Source organism: Budorcas taxicolor, chromosome 15, assembly GCF_023091745.1.
Source record: "Budorcas taxicolor isolate Tak-1 chromosome 15, Takin1.1, whole genome shotgun sequence".
Taxonomy (NCBI): Eukaryota; Metazoa; Chordata; class Mammalia; order Artiodactyla; family Bovidae; genus Budorcas; species Budorcas taxicolor.
The window spans coordinates 76,295,895-76,316,917 of record NC_068924.1 but is presented as its reverse complement, the minus strand read 5'-3'; the positions used below and the strand labels follow the sequence as shown (position 1 = coordinate 76,316,917).

Here is a 21,023-nt window from a genome sequence, read left to right as displayed (position 1 = left end):
AAATGATGAGTAACTAGAGAAGGAGGACAATTGATATCTTAAATTTCTGTCCTGGCTCCAAAAGCAAGTTCATTAAACTGCATGCTGAGGCTAATATCAAAGCAAAAGAAAATAAAGATCTAACTGGATAATAGTGAAGAGGAGGAAAGAAGCAGACTGATATAGTCAGAACAGGAGAGAGGAGGGAGCAGGTACCAGGGAAAGAAGAGTCAGGGATGGGATATAGAAAAGCATAGCGTGGGAAGGAGAGCAAACATCTTAGAGAAAGTAGTTTTAGCCAAGAGTTCATCCCACAGTTCAGCTCCTTTCTCCCTGAACAACCACACCATCACTTACCCCGATTAAAGAGAGATTATTGTTGTGTGTTATAGCAAGGATTGTCAAGGATCTTGAAAACCCAGGTGTGTAGAAAGGGGAGCCCAATTTCATGCTCTGTCCCAGAAACATCAGCACTGACCATGAACTTTGAACCAGGAGCTCTCAAGAGAGAAACTTCGGCCAAGCTGGCCTTCATTCAGTGTGTTGCAGCCTCTGTAAGCAGAGATGCAATTGAGAGGTAGTTCAGCTATGTGCTGAATCCAGGGAAAGGCTAGGAAGTCTGAACCACCATAATTCTTTCTTGGTAGAAACACTCCCTAGGAGCTCTGTCATTTGTTAGAAGGCACACTGAATATAGATTCCAAGAGATCCGTGTTTAGGGCTCACATGGCAAAGAAAGTCAGGAAAAGTGAAGTCGCTCAGTTGTGTCCGACTCTTTGCGACCCCATGGGCTATAGCCTACCAGGCTCCTCAGTCCATGGAATTTTCCAGGCAAGAGGACTGGAGTGGATCTCCATTTCCTTCTCCAGAGGATCTACCCAACTCAGGGATCAAACCCAGGTCTCCCGCATTGCAGGCAGATGCTTTACTGTCTGAGTCACCAGGGAAGTATATGGTAAAGAATCTGCCTGCTATATAGGAGACCTGGGTTCAATCCCTGGATTGGGAAGATCACTTGGAAGAGTGCAACCCACTCCAGTGTAGTTGCCTGGAGAATCTCATGGACAGAGGAGCCTAGCAGGCTACAGTCCCTAAGGTCACAAAGAGTCAGACACAACTGAGAGGCTAAGCACAGCACCGAAGAAAATATTCCAGACAGACTGAGAAACTTACCTCTTTTCTTACAACCAAACAGATGACTTCCAATAGAGTGCATTTTTCATATCTTCAACTTTGATTTACTTAGAAGGTGAATTATGTGAAGCTTGAATAAAACACACAAACTATACTTCATTGAGATTTATCATTGCCTTCTATCACAAGTGATGATGGGATGTAAAGAGTTTATGGAGAAAGGGAACTCTTCATGTAGCCATAATTCACACAGCTCCTTCCTGGAAACACTGGGTCAGACAGAACAGCAAGATCTGTTTTGGAGCAGAGAGAATGCTTTGAAAATGGAGTGAATTTCTTAATTCGGTTCTTGGAAGCTTAACTGGTGTAAACTATTCCTACAGTCTGAGAAATAAATGCCTCTGTGGCCAGCTTCCTTTCCACTGTATCTTTGTGTGTGTGTGTGTGTGTGTGTGTGTGTGTGTGTGTGTGTGTGTGAAAAATCATGAGGCTAAGTGTTTTATTTTTCCTGTACTGCATATTTATAGAAATTCACACAAAAGTTTGCAAATGCTTAAGGTAGGCTTTAAGCCTCAGGAGCTCCAAGGAAACTATTTCTTCCAGACTAGTCCCAAGTGATATGCAATGAGCTACCTAGCTCAAACAGTCCAAGGGCAAAATCAAGCCTTGGGGACAATTGGTTAACTTCAATTCATATGACTTGATATGAGGCAATTCTGTTCTCTTCCCCATAAACTTTCCTTAAGTCCATCTCTTCCAGAGCTCTGGAAGTCTTTTAAAGCAGTTGAAAGCCCATAGATGAAACATGTGTGGCTAACTACTCTTGTTTGTTTTATATCAAAGTGTGAACAGGTTTCCCTGGTGGTTCAGATGGTAAAGCATCTGCCTGCAATGAGGGAGAGCAGGGTTCTATCCCTGGGTCGGCAAGATCCCCTGGAGAAGGAAATGGCAAGCCACTCCAGTACCTTTGCCTGGAAAATCCCATGGACAGAGGAGCCTGGTAAGCTACAGTCCATGGGATCACAAAAGAGTTGGACATGACTGAGCGATGTCACTTTCACTTGCAATGGCACCCCACTCCAGTACTCTTGCCTGGAAAATCCCATGGATGGAGGAGCCTGATAGGCTGCAGTCCATGGGGTCGCGAAGAGTTGGACATGACTGAGCGACTTTACTTTCACTTTTCACTTTCATGCATTGGAGAAGGAAATGGCAACCCACTCCAGTGTTCTTGCCTGGAGAATCCCAGGGACGGGGGAGCCTGGTGGGCTGCTGTCTATGGGGTCGCACAGAGTCGGACACGACTGAAGAGACTTAGCAGCAGCAGCAGCAGCAGCATCAATATCAAAGGGCTAATGTCAGCAATAATTACAGTTCTTTGGCAAATCTGAAACATTAATATGTTAATGTTTTTCTTTCTATTGTTTATTATTTTTTAAAATAGAGTTGATTTACAGTCAACTCTGTTTTGATATTTTCAGTTGTACAGCAGATACATTAGGTTGGGCAAAAAGTTCATTGATATATATACATTTATATATGTAAAACCTAATCTCTAAGATCATTTTGTTTTCCCTCCAGAAATATTTTTCAAAATGTCAAATGAGTAGCAAGAAGTGAGAGTATTTTTTCATTCTTTTTTGACTTTTAGATTCTAAGTAAGCATAAAATTCAAGTCTTCTTAATTTTCATTTGAGGATATTGAATTTCCAAATAAGAGTTCATATGTGATCTAAGAATGAAAACTAAATTAGTTCCTGGAACTTATGTTATCTTTTATAATATTACCTTACTTTATCCCTGGTCAAACAATGCTCATCCATATAAAATTTTTGTCTGATTAGAAAATTTGAATTTTTTACTCAACTTTAAATGTTTTATTTTTCATTAGAAAGCATCATTATCCTGTCCCACACTTTCCTCATGGCACTTTTCACTTCTTTATTCCTAAAAGTGTAAATCAAAGGATTGAATAAGGGAGTTAGGATGGTGTAAAATATGGCTACCATTTTGTCAAAGGAGAAAGAATATGGAGGTCGTACATACATAAACATGCATGGGATAAAGAACAAAAATCACAACAGCAATGTGAGATCTGCAGGTGGAGAGGGCTTTCTGCTGCCCTTCAGAGCTATGGGTTCTCAGAGATAGCAGGATGACCCCATAGGAGAGAAGCAACAAGGAGAAGATTAAGATGCCGGAAAAACCCACTGTTGGTGACTACCAAAAGCCAAAGATGTGAGTGTCAGTGCAGGCAAGCTCCAGCAGTGGGTACAAGTCACACATGAAATGATCAGTGATGTTGGAGCCACAGAAGGGCAGCTGGAAAATGAAGAGAATCTGTATCATGGAATGAACGAAGCCCCCTGTCCAGGCTACTGCCATCAGAAGGGCACAGAGTCTGCAGTTCATGATAGAAGAATAGTGCAACGGTTTGCAGATGGCCACATAGCGGTCATAGGCCATGGCCCTGAGGACAGTCACCTCCACCCCAGCAAAGGAGGGTTCAGCAATGTGCTGGGTCATGCAGCCTTCGAAGGAAATGGTTTTCCTCCAAAGGAGAGCATCCACAACCATCTTTGGGACAATGATGGAGGAGAAGCATGCATCCAGGAAGGACAGAAAAGCCAGGAAGAAGTACATGGGGGAGTCCCAGAGTGCTGGGCTGCTACTGATGGTCACCACAATTAGCAAGTTGCCCCTGACAGTTGCAATGTAAATGAACAAAAATACAACAAATATTATTTTCTGCATGGTTGGATTCTGTGATAGCCCCAGGAGGACAAACTCAGTTACAAAGCTTTGGTTTTGCAAAATTTCCAAGGAAAAGGTGAAAGGTACCACAGTGAGCATGTAGAATCTACAGTTAGAAGAAAGACAAATGTGTCTCAGGCCAGTTTTTGGAGTCATTAGAGTCATCAACAAATCGGTGCATCCACGTGAAAAATTGACTTATGTTCTTGTGCTTACTTTTTCATTGAGAACACAAAGCTAGAAATTTGTTGAAGGTGGTAGGGGGATACCAGGAAGAACTGAAGCTTAGATAAATTGTTAAATGTTTTAAGATAGAACTGCAATGTAGAAGAAGGGTAGATATCCACCTGGGGTGGGGTTAAGAAATAGTTGTTATCTAAACTGCCAACTCTGGTCATATGTTAATAGTACTGGTTTCCTGGAGTGAATTGCGAGACGAGTTCTGAAGCCACATGCATGATCTGAGGAAAGGAAAAGAGCAGTTTATTGGTCACGCCTGCCATGTGCATGGGTGGGAGAAGGGGCAATTGCATGTCCTCCATGATCAGGTGACTTCCTTATCTCCAGATAGAAGGAGAAATAAGACAAAACTGAAGAAGTGCTTGGATCATGGCTATACTCCTAGTTATTTCTTTTAAATCTAAAAAAAACTGAGACTTTAAAATCAACTAATTCATTCTTCAAAAAAAAAAGAAAGAATGATCATTGGGAACACACCTTCCTGTAGACTAATACATAATAAATATCCATGTGTTAAGTTGGCTTTCTTTTCACTCTTTATTTAACAACAAGAATAGAAGCTGATAAAAATAAGCAATACCTACTAATATGTACTGTTATGATGACTAAGTTAAATAATGCAAGGAAGCAGTGTTCAGAGTTAAGTGACTAGGAAACAGTCCATGTCAGATCTTATTACCCAGTTTTACTGGTAGGAAGCCCATGCTTAAAGAGATAAAATTAAAGAAATAACAAATGCTGGCTCTGGAGACTTAACCCAGAACCTCTGACTCCAGCATGGAAGTGACTGACTCTACAGGGAAAGAAGCAGAAATTTTTCTAGCAAGAGCTTCAGAGCAGGAGGGGCTTCTCTAGAGTCTCTATTCACTGTAGAGGTTATAGCGTGATTCCTGTGTTCATGCTTGACTGATGCTTCTTGATAAAGGACACGGAGACAGTGATGTAGACTCAGAAGGTAAAGGCCGGACTATTTCCAGATACAAACTGACTGTAACCACACGGGTAAGGAACAGAAACAGAATGCTGACTATAGTCAGAGCCTGAGGCTTTACTAACTGTTAAGTATTTATTCAAGGTGGCCCATCAGATCAAGCAGTACTCACAAGTGTGTGTCTCTTTCAAATGTACATGACTTACTGTAATGTAGGGAGATTCACATATAACGTCCCTACCCATGTCATACAATTATAATGAGGGTCAAATTGGAAAATGTGAAATTGCTGGCTTATGATAAAATGCCCTTACTGATTCTAGTGACTCTTCTGTCACTTAAAAAGCCAAACAGCTTACCCACAGAAAGCTTTTCCATTAGTCATCCAGATATTACTCCAACTTTTGACTTCATTTCTTATAGCAAGACACCGCTTTGAAGAATGACCATGTCCTTTGTCGTTGTTTAGCCGCTCAGTCATGTCTGACTCTTTGTGACCCCATGGACTGTAGGCTGTCAGGCTCCTCTGTTCATAGTATTTCCCAGACAAGAACCCTGGAGTGGGTCGTCATTTCCTTCTCCAGGGGATCTTCCTGATGCAGGGATTGAACCCGTGTCTCCCGCATTGGCAGATGGATTCTTTATTGCTAAACAACCAGGGAAATATGATTGTGTCCTTCCTTGTACATATGAGAAATTAATCAGTTTAGTGGCAAGTGAGTGAGTGTGTGTGTGTGTGTGTGTGTGTGTGTGTGTGTACATATACATACTATCTATGCTTGTTAAATAAGAAAGTAGAAGAATATTGGGCTTTCTGAAAGAATTAAAAATGGGTTGATTTTTATGAATGACACTGACAGCTAACAAAAATGATTGAAAATATGAATAAAACTAGCAAATATACAGATGTATATGCAACACGTCTGTTTTCTTACTTTAAAACAAATTGTTTCCAGGGTACTAGACATTTCTAAACAGGACCTGTACTCTGAACTCCATATTCAGCTACGTCATCAAGCAAACAAGAACATGAAACAAACTTTATAAGATCATTCTATCAGTTAATGACTATGAAAGAGTAAAGACTATCAATATATGCAGAGACAATGAAATGAAATAAAGACATCAAGTTCAGATTCACAGAGACCTAGGTTCAAATCCAAGCTCTTGTACTGTTATATTATGTGACGAGAAAAGTTACTTAAAAATCTCAAGAGCTCAGATTCTATTCTGTAATTGTGTATAATAACAATACTTATTGCTAAGATTCTTGGAAGAATCCGATAAGGCAATATTGATATTGATAAAACCATTAATGCAGTTAGATGTACTGGAGAAAAGTGCCATTAAGTGCGAACAAGCTCCCAGAGCCTTTGACACAGAGCAAAGATGACAATCCTTTTACTCCTAATTTATGCTTTACCATGATCTAGGCTTACAAATATCTTTACTCATCCTTTTACATGTTCAAAAATATAAAATAGTTTTATTGGTTACCACAATGAAGATATGTTATCATTTAAATTTGCAACACTTTTAAGTCTTTAATAATCCCTGAGTACAATTTTATAGTCTTCAGACCTTCACGTTTGCGTGTGTGGGTGTTAAGTTGCTTCAGTTGTGTCTGACTGTTTGTGACCTTATGGACTGTAGCCTGCCAGGCCCCTCTGTCCATGGGATTCTCCAGGCAAGAATATTGGAATGGATTACCGTGCCCTTCTCTAGGGGATCTTGCTGACCCAGGGATCAAACCTGCATCTCATCTATCTCCTGGATTGGCAGGCAGGTATCTTTACCATTAACATCACCTAAGAAGCCCAGATCCTCAGGCGTCCACTTCTTTTTCAGGTAGTGTCATTGTACAAAGAAAATCAAATAATGCAAACAGTGGAGAGAAAGAGCAAGGCTCTGTATTAATCTAACAAGTAATTCTTAGGCTCTGTACTTCCCTAATCTGGGAAGTGTCTAAGAAATACTAGTTTAGAATCAAATGCTCATTAAATACGAACAAATCAAACTGCTATTTTTTAGATAAAAGGAATTTCCAAAGCAACTGTTAATACTTAGGCAATGGAGAGGACAGTGTCCTCAGAGTTTATGATCACAAGGTTTACAATTATAAATTATTTAAAAGGTAATTAAACGTGCTGTGTTGTTCTGGATTGACCCCTAGAACAGAAAAGTAATAGAAGTGGAAAAGTTAGTGAAACATGGTTAAAATCTTGTGCATCTTTAAGAGTAATATAATCTATGTTCATTCCACAGTTTTGACAAATATACTGTTAGTAAGGTTAGATGATAATTATTAAGGGAAAATAATTAAGGAGTAGACAGAAACTCTGTATTATCTTGGCAACTTTTCTATTAATCTAAAATTATTCCAAAATGAAAAGTTAATTAAAATAATATAATAATTGCTCAGTTTCCAATATAAAAATTCTAGAAGCTACAGGTTTATAGTCATGTGTCACTGAAGAAACCACGAAGCTTCTGAGTCCTCTCCGATAAAACAGAGTACCATTTGTTCAAGCTGTTGACCTGTGAGAGTCAAATAAGACAGTTACTATGAACTGCTTTGTAATGTATAATTCAACAGGAAGATGCGAAATATTGATATAAGCTTTATTATTTAATAGTGTTTATACATACAAAGTGCACTGAAGAATCTATCATAAGAATAAAATAGGTTTCTAAGTCAGGTTTTTAAAAAACTATGTTTCTAAATTGCAATGAAACAGCTTCATTCATATTATCTAATTGGGAAATGTTTTAGCAAAAGTTTTAGAGTCATAAAAATGGCTATATTTTTTATACAAGTAACCCCAACCCTAAAAATTATTCTGAGTCAAATAAAGTGATGTAAGTTTTATGGAGATGATATTTCATTTATGAAAAAATCAGAAATATCTAAAATGTTGAATAAAATGTTTATGCAACTCAGTCTACTATAAATAAATAACAAAACATGCTATGAATAAAACACTAATTAATAACATAAGGGCATACTTGGTGAAGAATTTTTATAGCATGTTAAATGAAAAATTGTAGCAACCCTATTCATTAATAATGTATGAAGATAGTAGAGATTTTATTTTCAACATGCATTTGAAATAATAACAAGAAAAATTAACATTAAAAATCAATTTTAAACCCCACAACATCGTATTATTTATTATCTAAATATTTGTTCAGGAAAAGATGATGTTTGAGGATAATTTTATTACTTATCCAGTGTAATTAATTTGTACTGGTGGAACCAACATGCTAACATAACTTAGAATCTTGCACTGTAAGTATTTTCCTGGTGTAAAGAATCCACAGATAGCCAAATCATAGGCCTAGCCCTCCTTTTCAATTTTCCCTTCATACGTTTTTCTTGGAAACAGCTTGTTCTGTTCATATTTCTGAGAAAATATCTCACAGTCTTCCCTTCCCTGAGAGCTATATTCTTCAGACACTGGAGATGTGCAGAAGATTGCTGAGGGCCCTTCCTACCTGACCTGAGGGCTCTGAACCATCTTTTGGACCTGCTGCTGCTGCTAAGTCGCTTCAGTCGTGTCCGACTCTGTGCAACCCCATAGACAGCAGCCCACCAGGCTCCCCGTCCCTGGGATTCTCCAGGCAAGAACACTGGAGTGGGTTGCCATTTCCTTCTCCAATGCATGAAAGTGAAAAGTGAAACTGAAGTCGCTCAGTCGTGTCTGACTCTTCGCGACCCCGTGGACTGAAGCCTACCAGGCACCTCCATCCATGGGATTTTCCAGGCAAGAGTACTGGAGTAGGGTGCCACTGCCTTCTCTGACCAGGACCCTGGAAATTTTGCCTCCTGACTCTTACCATTACTCAGTTTTCTTCCAATTCATTTTGGCAGCAACATTATTGATCATTCTGAAAATAATATAGAAATATCTATGTCTAATTTAAAGCTGATATAACTATTTTATAAGAGTTTATATAATAGCTTTATGAAACAAATACAATATTCAAAATAATATGAGAAATTAGTAATAGTTTAGTTCAGTTCAGTCGCTCAGTCATGTCCAACTCTTCGCAACCCCATGAATCGCAGCACGCCAGGCCTCCCTGTACATCACCACCTCCCGGAGTTCACTCAGACTCACATCCATCGAGTCCGTGATGCCATCCAGCCATCTCATCCTCGGTCGTCCCCTTCTCCTCCTGCTCCCAATCCCTCCCAGCATCAGAGTCTTTTCCAATGAGTCAACTCTTCGCATGAGCTTCAGCTTTAGCATCATTCCTTCCAAAGAAATCCCAGGGTTGATCTCCTTCAGAATGGACTGGTTGGATCTCCTTGCAGTCCAAGGGACTCTCAAGAGTCTTCTCCAACACCACACTTCAAAAGCATCAATTCTTCGGTGCTCAGCTTTCTTCACAGTCCAACTCTCACATCCATACATGACCACAGGAAAAACCATAGCCTTGACTAGATGGACCTTAGTCAGCAAAGTAATGTCTCTGCTTTTGAATGTGCTGTCTAGGTTGGTCATAACTTTTCTTCCAAGGAGTGAGCGTCTTTTAATTTCATGGCTGCAGTCACCATCTGCAGTGATTTTGGAGCCCCCAAATATGAAGTCTGACACTGTTTCCACTGTTTCCCCATCTAATTCCCATGAAGTGATGGGACCAGATGCCATGATCTTCATTTTCTGAATGTTGAGCTTTAAGCCAACTTTTTCGCTTTCCTCTTTCACTTTCATCAAGAGGCTTCTTAGCTCCTCTTCACTTTCTGCCATAAAGGTGGTGTCATCTGCATATCTGAGGTGATTGATATTTCTCCCGGAAATCTTGATTCCAGCTCTTGTTTCTTCCAGTCCAGCGTTTCTCATGATGTACTCTGCATAGAAGTTAAATAAGCAGGGTGACAATATACAGCCTTGATGTACTCCTTTTCCTATTTGGAACCAGTCTGTTGTTCCATGTCCATTTCTAACTGTTCCTTCCTGACCTGCATACAGATTTCTCAAGAGGCAGGTTAGGTGGTCTGGTATTCCCATCTCTTTCAGAATTTTCCAGTTGATTGTGATTCACACAGTCAATATAGGGATGTCATTATATGCTGTGTTTTTTAATTATATTTTAACATTAAAATAATAGATTAAAAATCCATTCTAATTACCTTCCCAGTTAAATTCCTTTTCTCTGTACATGATCTTGATATGCCATAATTTTAAAATTAAAAGTACAATGGGCGGTCCTAAGATGGCGGAGGAATAGGACGGGGAGACCACTTTCTCCCTCACAAATTCCTCAAAAGAACATTTCAACGCTGAGCAAACTCCACAAAACAACTTCTGAATGCTGGCAGAGGACATCAGGCACCCAGAAAAGCAGATCATTGTCTTCAAAAACAGGTAGGAAAAAATATCAAAGACACAAAAAGAGACAAAGGAGGTGGGGAGGGAGCTCCATCCTGGGAAGAGAAGCCCGTCCTGGGAAGGGAATTTTAAGAAGATAGGTTTCTAAACACCAGGAAACACTCTCCCTGCCGAGTCTGTGGCGAGCCTTGGAAGCACAGAGGGCAACATAACAGGAAGGGAAAATAAATAAATAATTCAAACCAACAGACTACAAGCCCAACAGTAACCGCCCCCCCGCCCCCCCCCCCCCCAGTGGAAAAGCAGCACAGACGCCTGCATCCCCCACTAACAAGTGCTGGCAGGGCAGGGAGGCGTGGGAGGCGCAGGCTGTAGTGCTTTGTAAGAATCGGGCAGGAACACCCCACTTGTAACCAGAACAAACTAACTCGGGCTAGCAAACCAGACTGTGGGATAGCTACCACGTGAAAAGCTCGAACATAAGACACCGCCAGGACCGTGCACAGAACAAAGGACGGAATGGAAATAGCCGGCTGCAGACCATCCCCCGCCGGGAACAGGCAGCCAGAGCCATAAGGGCTGGAAAGGGGCAATCGCAGCCCCAGAGAGACTTTACCTACCAAACTGCAAGCAGGCTTCTTTGCTAAGATTTCTGGGGGTGCTGGACTGTTACCATCTGCCTCACAAGGGGCGCCAGCGGTACACCCAGAAAACTGAGCAGCAGAGACAGGAAAGGTGACAAGTCGCAGCGACCACGCTCGCCAAACTCCTGAGATATTCAGACCTGGGAAGGGCACAAAACGCAGTCCCAAAAGAATCTGCACCTCTGAGGGCTACCTGAGCGCTGAACCTGAGCGGCTTAGACAGGGGAGGTGCACGCAGCCTAGGGCCGGCCTCAGATGGTTCCCAGCTGAGCACTGTAGAGCTGGAGTGGTTTGTGCACCGCGAGCAGGGACAGGCCCAGCGGGGCTGAGACACTGCGTGCACACGACAGTGCTATTTGTTTGCAGCATCCCTCCCTCCCCACAGCACGACTGAACAAATGAGACTAAAAAAAAAAAAAGTGTCCACCCTGCGTCAGGACGGAAATCAGACACTGAAGAGACCAGCAAACAGAAGAAGTTAAACAGAGGGAACCGCCTTGGAAGTGACCCCACACTGCCCACAACATCAGAGAAAGGGCCAGATATATCTTTACTAGTTTTACAATCATTCTTTTTTTTTTTTTCTTTTTTCTTGTTTTTTTCTTTTTTGTGTTTTGATGATGCTGTTGTGGGGTTGTTTTTTCTTCTTTTCTTTTTCCTCTTTTTTTTTTTTTTTCTAACTTTTTAAAATTGTTAAGTCCTCTATTTCTCCTCTAATTTTTATTTCTATAACCTACTATTACTTTTCAAAAAAAAAAGACTCTATTTTGTAAAGCAAACACCATATATAGTCTTTGTGTGGTTGTTGGTGGTGTTTTTTAATAATTCTTGTGGCTTTGATTTTTTGTTGTTGTTTGTTTATTTTCCTGTTTTTTTTTTCTTTTTTCCTTCTTTTTCTTTTCTTTAATATCGTATTTTTGAAAATCCAACCTCTACTCTAGATTTTTAATCTTTGCTTTTTGGTTTTTGTTGTCAATTTTGTACATTTAAAAACCCAAACTTTACTACCCAATTTTACCTGAGAGCGAGATTACTGGCTTGACCACTCTCTCCTCCTTTGGACTCTCCTTTTTCTCCACCAGGTGGCCTCTGTCTCTTCCCTCCCCCTTCTCTTCTCTATCCAACTCTGTGAATCTCTGTGTGTTTCAGACGGTGGAGAACACCTAAGGAACTGGTTACTGGCTGGATTTGTCTCTCTCCTTTTAATTTGCCTCTTTTATCCTCCTGGCCACCTCTGTCTACTTCCTCCCTCTCCTCTTCCCTGTATAACTCCGTGAATACCTCTGAGTGGTTCAGACTGTGGAGGGCACATAAGGAAGTGATTACTGGCTAGCTTGCTCTCTCCTCTTTTGATCTCACCGCATTTCATTCTGGTCACCTTTAACTACCCCCTCCCTCTTCTCTTCTCCATGTAACTCAGTGAACCTCTCTGGGTGTCCCTCAATGTGTAGAAACTTTTCATCTAAAACCTAGATGTTTTATCATCAGTGCTGTATAGATGGAGAAGTCTAGAGGCTACTGTAAAAATAAAACTGAAAACCAGAAGCAGGAGGCTTAAGTCCAAAGCCTGAGAACATCAGAGAACTCCTGAATTCAGGGAACATTAATCAATAGGAGCTCATCAAACACCTACACTGAAACCAAGCTCCACCCAAGGGCCAACAAGTTCCAGAGCAAGACATACCACGCAAATTCTCCAGCAACACAGGAACACACCCCTGAGCATCAATATACAGGCAGCTCAAAGTTACTCTAAAACAATTGACGTCTCATAACCCATTACTGGTCACTCCATTGCACTCCAGAGAGAAGAAACCCAGCCCCACCCACCAGAACTCCAACACAAGCTTCCCTAACCAGGAAACCTTGACAAGCCAGATACAACCCCACCCACAGTGAGGAAGCTCCATAATAAAGAGAACTCCACAAATTCCCAGAATATAGAAAGGCCACCCCAAACGCAGCAATATAACCAAGATGAAGAGACAGAGGAATACTCAGCAGGTAAAGGAACAGGAGAAATGCCCACCAAACCAAACAAAAGAGGAAGAGATAGGGAATCTACCTGAGAAAGAATTCCAAATATTGATAGTGAAAATGATCCAAAATCTTGAAATCAAAATGGAATCACAGATAAATAGCCTGGAGACAATGATTGAGAAGATGCAAGAAAGGTTTAACAAGGACCTAGAAGAAATAAAAGAGTCAATATATAATGAATAATGCAATAAATGAGATCAGAAACACTCTGGAGGCAACAAATAGTAGAATAACGGAGGCAGAAGATAGGATTAGTGAAATAGAAGATAGAATGGTAGAAATAAATGAAGCAGAGAGGAAAAAAGAAAAATGAATTAAAAGAAATGAGGACAATCTCAGAGACCTCCAGGACAATATGAAATGCTCCAACATTCGAATTATAGGAGTCCCAGAAGAAGAAGACAAAAAGAAAGACCATGAGAAAATTCTTGAGGAGATAATAGTTGAAAACTTCCCTAAAATGGGGAAGGAAATAACCACCCAAGTCCAAGAAAACCAGAGAGTTCCAAATAAGATAAACCCAAGGTGAAACACCCCAAGACACATATTAATCAAATTAACAAAGATCAAACACAAAGAACAAATATTAAAAGCAGCAAGGGAAAAATATCAAATAACACTCAAGGGGATTCCCATAAGGATAACAGCTGATCTTTCAATAGAAACTCTTCAGGCCAGGAGGGAATGGCAAGACATACTTAAAGTGATGGAAGACAATAACCTACAGCCCAGATTACTGTACCCAGCAAGGATCTCATTCAAATACGAAGGAGAAATCAAAAGCTTTACAGACAAGCAAAAGCTGAGAGAATTCAGCACCACCAAACCAGCTCTCCAACAAATGCTAAAGGATATTCTCTAGACAGGAAACACAAAAAGGGTGTATAAACCCGAACCCAAAACAATAAAGTAAATGGTAATGGGATCATACTTATCAATAATTACCTTAAACGTAAATGGGTTGAATGCCCCAACCAAAAGGCAAAGACTGGCTGAATGGATACAAAAACAAGACCTCTCTAGATGCTGCTTACAAGAGACCCACCTCAAAACAAGGGACACATACAGACTGAAAGTGAAGGGCTGGAAAAAGATATTCCATGCAAATAGAGACCAAAAGAAAGCAGGAGTGGCAATACTCATATCTGATAAAGTAGACTTTAAAACAAAGGCTGTGAAAAGAGACAAAGAAGGCCACTACATAATGATCAAAGGATCAATCCAAGAAGAAGATATAACAATTATAAATATATATGCACCCAATATAGGAGCTCCGCAATATGTAAGACAAATGCTAACAAGTATGAAAGGGGAAATTAACAATAACACAGTAATAGCGGGAGACTTTAATACCACGCTCACACCTATGGATAGACCAACTAAACAGAAAATTAACAAAGAAACACAAACTTTAAATGATACAATAGACCAGTTAGACCTAATTGATATCTATAGGACATTTCACCTCAAAACAGTGCATTTCACCTTTTTCTCAAGTGCTCACAGAAACTTCTCCAGGATAGATCACATCCTGGGCCATAAATCTAACCTTGATAAATTTTAAAAAAATCGAAATCATTCCAAGCACCTTTTCTGACCATAATGCATTAAGATTAGATCTCAATTACAGGAGAAAAACTATTAGAAATCCCAACATATGGAGGCTGAACAACACACTGCTGAATAACCAACAAATCACAGAAGATATCAAAAAAGAAATTAAAATATGCATAAAAATGAATGAAAATGAAAACACAACAACCCAAAACCTGTGGGACACTAGAAAAGCAGTGCTAAGAGGAAAGTTCATAGCAATACAGGCATACCTCGAGAAACAAGAAAAAAGTCAAATAAACAACCTAACTCTACACCTAAAGCAACTAAAAAAGGAATAATTGGAGAACCCCAGAGTTAGCAGAAGGAAAGAAATCTTAAAAATTAGGGCAGAAATAAATGCTAAAGAAACAAAAGAGACCATAGCAAAAATCAACAAAGCCAAAAGCTGGTTCTTTGAAGGGATAAATAAAATTGACAAACCATTAGCCAGACTCATCAAGAAACAAAGAGAGAAAAATCACATTAATAAAATTAGAAATGAAAATGGAGAGATCACAACAGACAACATAGAAATACAAAGGATCATAAGAGACTACTATCAGCAGTTGTATGCCAATAAAATGGACAATGTGGAAGAAATGGACAAATTCTTAGAAAAGTACAACTTTCCAAAACTGAACCAGGAAGAAATAGAAAATCTTAACAGACCCATCACAAGCATGGAAATTGAAACTGTCATCAGAAATCTTCCAGCAAACAAAAGCCCAGGTCTGGAAGGCTTCACAGCTGAATTCTACCAAAAATTTCGAGAAGAGCTAACACCTATCCTCCTCAAACTCTTCCAGAAAATTGCAGAGGAAGGTAAACTTCCAAACTCATTCTATGAGGCCACCATCACCCTAATACCAAAACCTGATAAAGATGCTACAAAAAAAGAAAACTACAGGCCAAAATCACTGATGAACATAGATGCAAAATCCTCAACAAAATTCTAGCAATCAGAATCCAACAACACATTAAAAAGATCATACATCATGACCAAGTGGGCTTTATCCCAGGGATGCAAGGATTCCTCAATATCCACAAATCAATCAATGCAATTCACATTAACAAGTTGAAAAATAAAAGCCATATGATTATCTCAGTAGATGCAGAGAAGGCCTTTGACAAAATTCAACATCCATTTGTGATAAAAACTCTCCAGAAAGCAGGAATAGAAGGAACATACCTCAACATAACCAAAGCTATATATGACAAACCCCAGCAAACATTATCCTCAATGGTGAAAAATTGAAAGCATTTCCCCTAAAGTCAGAAACAAGACAAGGGTGCCCACTTTCACTGCTACTATTCAACATAGTTCTGGAAGTTTTGGACACAGCAATCAGAGCAGAAAAAGAAATAAAAGGAATCCAAATTGGAAAAGAAGAAGTAAAACTCTCACTGTTTGCAGATGACATGATCCTCTACATGGAAAACCCTAAAGACTCCACCAGAAAATTACTAGAGCTAATCAATGAATATAGTAAAGTTGCAGGATATAAAATCAACACACAGAAATCCCTTGCATTCCTATACACTAATAATGAGAAAGTAGAAAAAGAAATTAAGGAAACAATTCCATTCACCATTGCAACGAAAAGAATAAAATACTTAGGAATATATCTACCTAAAGAAACTAAAGACCTATATATCGAAAACTATAAAACACTGATGAAAGAAATCAAAGAGGACACTAATAGATGGAGAAATATACCATGTCCATGGATCAGAAGCATCAATATAGTGAAAATCAGTATACTACCCAAAGCAATCTACAGATTCAATGCAATACCTATCAAGCTACCAGCGATATTTTTCACAGAACTAGAATAATTTCAAGATTTGTACGGAAATACAAAAAAACCTCAAATAGCCAAAGCAATCTTAAGAAAGAAGAATGGAACTGGAGGAATCAACTTGCCTGACTTCAGGCTCTACTACAAAGCCACAGTCATCAAGACCGTATGGTACTGGCACAAAGACAGAAATACAGTCAATGGAACAAAATAGGACGCCCAGAGATAAATCCACACACCTATGGATGCTTTATCTTTGACAAAGGGGGCAAGAATATACAATGGAGTAAAGACAATCTCTTTAACAAGTGGTGCTGGGAAAACTGGTCAACCACTAGTAAAAGAATGAAACTAGAACACTGTCTAACACCACACACAAAAATAAACTCAAAATGGATTAAAGATCTAAATGTAAGACCAGAAACTATAAAACTCCTAGAGGAGAACATAGGCAAAACACTCTCCGACATATATCACAGCAGGATCCTCTATGATCCACCCCCCAGAATTCTGGAAATAAAAGCAAAAATAAACAAATGAGATCTAATTAAAATTAAAAGCTTCTGCACAAAGAAGGAAACTATAAGCAAGGTGAAAAGACAGCCTTCTGAATGGGAGAAAATAATAGCAAATGAAGCAACTGACAAACAACTAATCTCAAAAATATACAAGCAACTTATGCAGCTCAACACCAGAAAAATAAACGACCCAATCAAAAAATGGGTCAAAGAACTAAATAGACATTTCTCCAAAGAAGACATATGGATGGCTAACAAACACATGAAAAGATGCTCAACATCACTCATTATTAGAGAAATGCAAATCAAAACCACAATGAGGTACCACTTCACACCAGTCAGAATGTCTGTGCTCCAAAAGTCTGCAAGCAATAAATGCTGGAAAGGGTGTGGATAAGGGAACCCTCCTACACTGTTGGTGGGAATGCTAACTAGTACAGCCACCATGGAGAACAGTGTGGAGATTTCTTAAAAAACTGGAAATAGAACTGCCTTATGACCCAGAAATCCCACTGCTGGGCATACACACCGAGGAAACCAGTATTGAAAGAGACACATGTACCCCAATGTTCATCGCAGCACTGTTTATAACAGCCAGGACATGGAAACAACCTAGATGTCCATCAGCAGATGAATGGATAAGAAAGCTGTGGAACATATACACAATGGAGTATTACTCAGCCATTAAAAAGAATACATTTGAATCAGTTCTAATGAAGTGGATGAAACTGGAGCCTATTATACAGAGTGAAGTAAGCCAGAAAGAAAAACACCAATACAGTATACTAACACATATATATGGAATTTAGAAAGATGGCAATGATGACCCTGTATGCGAGACAGCAAAAGAGACACAGATGTGTAGAGCGTACTTTTGGACTCAGAGGGAGAGGGAGAGGGTGGGATGATTTGGGAGAATGGCATTGAAACATGTATACTATCATGTAAGAAACGAATCGCCAGTCTATGTCCAATGCAGGATACAGGATGCTTGGGGCTGGTGCACGGGGATGACCCAGAGAGATATTATGGGGAGGGAGGTGGGAGGGGGGTTCATGTTTGGGAACACATATATACCCATGGTGGAGTCATGTCAATGTATGGCAAAACCAATACAGTATTGTAAAGTAAAATAAAGTAAAAAAAATTTTTTTTAATTAAATTAAAAGTACAATTTCCAGACCTTAAAGAAAATTTTCTATTTTTATTTTATTTTTTTAGAGAAAGATTGACAGTTTTTTACTCTGATGGAATGTAGCATTGCAATTGAAGCTGGAGGGAAAATCGGGGATTAGTTCATGAGGTCCCTGCAGAGTCTATACCAGTGAGCGTGCCCCTCTATATAGTCTTATATTCTACCTAGTTTTAATGTTTAGTCATACTCCCCAAAAAGGAACAGTATTGAAGTGATTCATCAGAAAGGTAAATATTTGTAATTGCCTAGACTTCATTTGCACATGGTATTAAGGGACAAGTGCTATTATACTTTCAATGAAATTTTAGATGTTTTTCCTGACATGGGTTAGCCATCTGACATGGACCACTCTCCTAGAGGGGATATTTTAAAATTATGACTCAACAGCAGGACTCCAGCAATTAATCCTGGAGCCCTGGTTCCTACTTCAACACACATGTAGCATTTTCTACTTTATTCCAAGTCCTGGTTTACTTAATCCTCTATTATTTGCTTCAGCTAGAGAAAGTGAGTGGGATAAGGAATAATATTGTGATGATGGCATGGGCCAGATAATGTAACAAGTATGTTATAGAAACAGGGTAAATTCAGAGAAACCTTACAAATCAGAAAAGAGAGAAGGACACAAGGAGCAAAAAAGCACAAAGAGTGTGTGAAATGAGAGGATGATGTGGAGGTGAGTTAAGTGACAATATGGCTCTTTCAGAATTTATCCAGTAGTCCATGCTTCCTGACAGATTAAAATTTCTTCCTGGTCATTAATTAATTAAATTATAGCATTTATATTAAATCTACAAATATAGAGAACTCAAGTCTGGACCATTTCTTCTGTTCTTTAGGATTATTTATTCATGGGAATATAGCAAAAAAATTACAAACTAAAGCTTTGTGATATGTTCTAACAACTAGTAAATCTAGTTTCCAATCTAGTTTTCCTATTCTTCTCTCCTTTTGTCACCAAGCTTATTTAAAGACAGGCACATATGCATATAATTTTAGAACTGTTATATCAATTTCCATGAAAATATGCTTTGTCATTGGGGCCAGTTTAAGAAATCGATTAGTCATTCAGGTGGAAATGCCATGGAGGAATTTGGATTTCCAGGTCTCAACCTCCAAGAATCATTGCTCAAAGAAAGTGTGCCAAGAAAGACGGGATGAAACACTGCTGGTGGATTTTGTAGGATGAGAAGTGAGTGATGAGAGTTATGTTGAATAACATGGAGGGCACTGGTGACCCAGAAAAGAGAAATTTAACTGAAGTGTGGCTGAAAGGGTTTAAACAGAACAGAAGAAGAGAAACGGGAGACAAGTGTTCGAGAATCTCCTGTGTTTTGTAAGAAAGAGTAGAGAATGAAATGAAAGAGTAACTGATTAAGGAAAAGGAATCAATGAAAGATTTTACGTGAAAGATGAAGGGTATAACAGATTTGCTTCCTTGCTGATGTAAAATTATCAAATAGAAAGTGAAATGTAGATAAAATAGATTTAGAAGTTATTTTTAGACCAATGCCCTCAAGCCAACAAGAAGAAAATAAGGTCTAGAGTACAATAAAGAGGTTGATTGCTTTGCATAGGAGCATAGATAGTGAATGCATTTTTAAGAGTAGGTAAGAAGGTAGCAAATATCTGAATGGGTGCTGGAAATTGGTAGATATAGTTGTAAGAGTCTAAGGAAGTTCCCTTCAGATGGCTTACATTTTCAGAGTGAAATAGGAAGTAAGCTTATTTAATGTCTCCAAATAAGTTGGATGTTTGCAGTAGTTTTTTGTTTTTTAGACCAATACTCTCCTTCAAATTAAAATGCTATCTTATTCATAAACTTAAAAAAAAAAAATGAAAATAAATTAAAATGCTATCTTATTCCTACTTTGTAATGTCTTTGTATCATAAATAGTATTGAAATTTTCTACTGTAATACACAGATTAGATTATTTACAATCAATTATCCACAGTGAGTTTCTTTAAAAAAAAAAAAAAAGCAGCAAGACCAAGATTTGTTTCAAAATAAGAGCATTAAAGAACAAAACAAAAAAGGCGAGCAGTGAGCTGAAAAGTAATATGTTTAGTGAATAAAGCTGTTTCTTGTGAAGAAATTAGGGAGACCTACAGAAGAGAGAAGAGATTTGTGGACTCTAATTGCAGGTAATAACTTCAGCATAAATGGTCAGAATGACCTTACTTTGTACCAGAAGCGCGGCGGCTACGACGGACCGCGCAGAAGCACGGCCAAGAGGAGCCACCCCAGGCCCGAGGTCAGGGACGGCGGCCGTCAGGAGTTACTTTGTAATAGAAAATGTAAATTCTGTACCTACTTTGATGCTGGAGAATTACCAAAAATATTATTTATCTTTAGGGATCTCATTATGAACCTTCCAGTTCTCATAATTAAAATAGTAAAAATGATCATCAGAAAGTTTTCACAAAGATCAACATTTACAAACTGTCAGCAGCTTTTTCTTCTTTGACATGAGGCAATAAAAATAATTATTAGGTGAATCCAGATGTTCAATTTTAAGATATTGTAGGCAGCCAGTAAACATCATCTCTGTTATGACATAGCAAAAATCAAATGGACACTCTGTGCAAAGATGCGTGCATGCATACCAAGTTGCTTCAGTCATGTCCTACTCTTTACGACCCTATGGAGCCCACCAGGCAAGAATACTGGAGTAGGTTGCCTCGCCTTCCACCAGGGGATCTTCCCGACCCAGGGTTGGCACTAGCGTCTCTTCTGTCTTCTGCATTGACAGGCATGCTTTTTCCCACTAGCACCATCTGGGAAGCCTATGTGCAAAGAAGTTTGATGCCAAATTGCTGAGTTATCCATAAACACACGAAGGATTTGATTTTTAAT

The 21,023-nt window shown here is 39.1% G+C and overlaps 1 pseudogene; it reads right to left on the bottom strand.

Moving 5' to 3' along the window:
* Positions 1 to 2,990: 2,990 nt before the first annotated feature.
* Positions 2,991 to 4,023, bottom strand: LOC128059948 (olfactory receptor 4C15-like; annotated as a pseudogene).
* Positions 4,024 to 21,023: the final 17,000 nt, after the last annotated feature.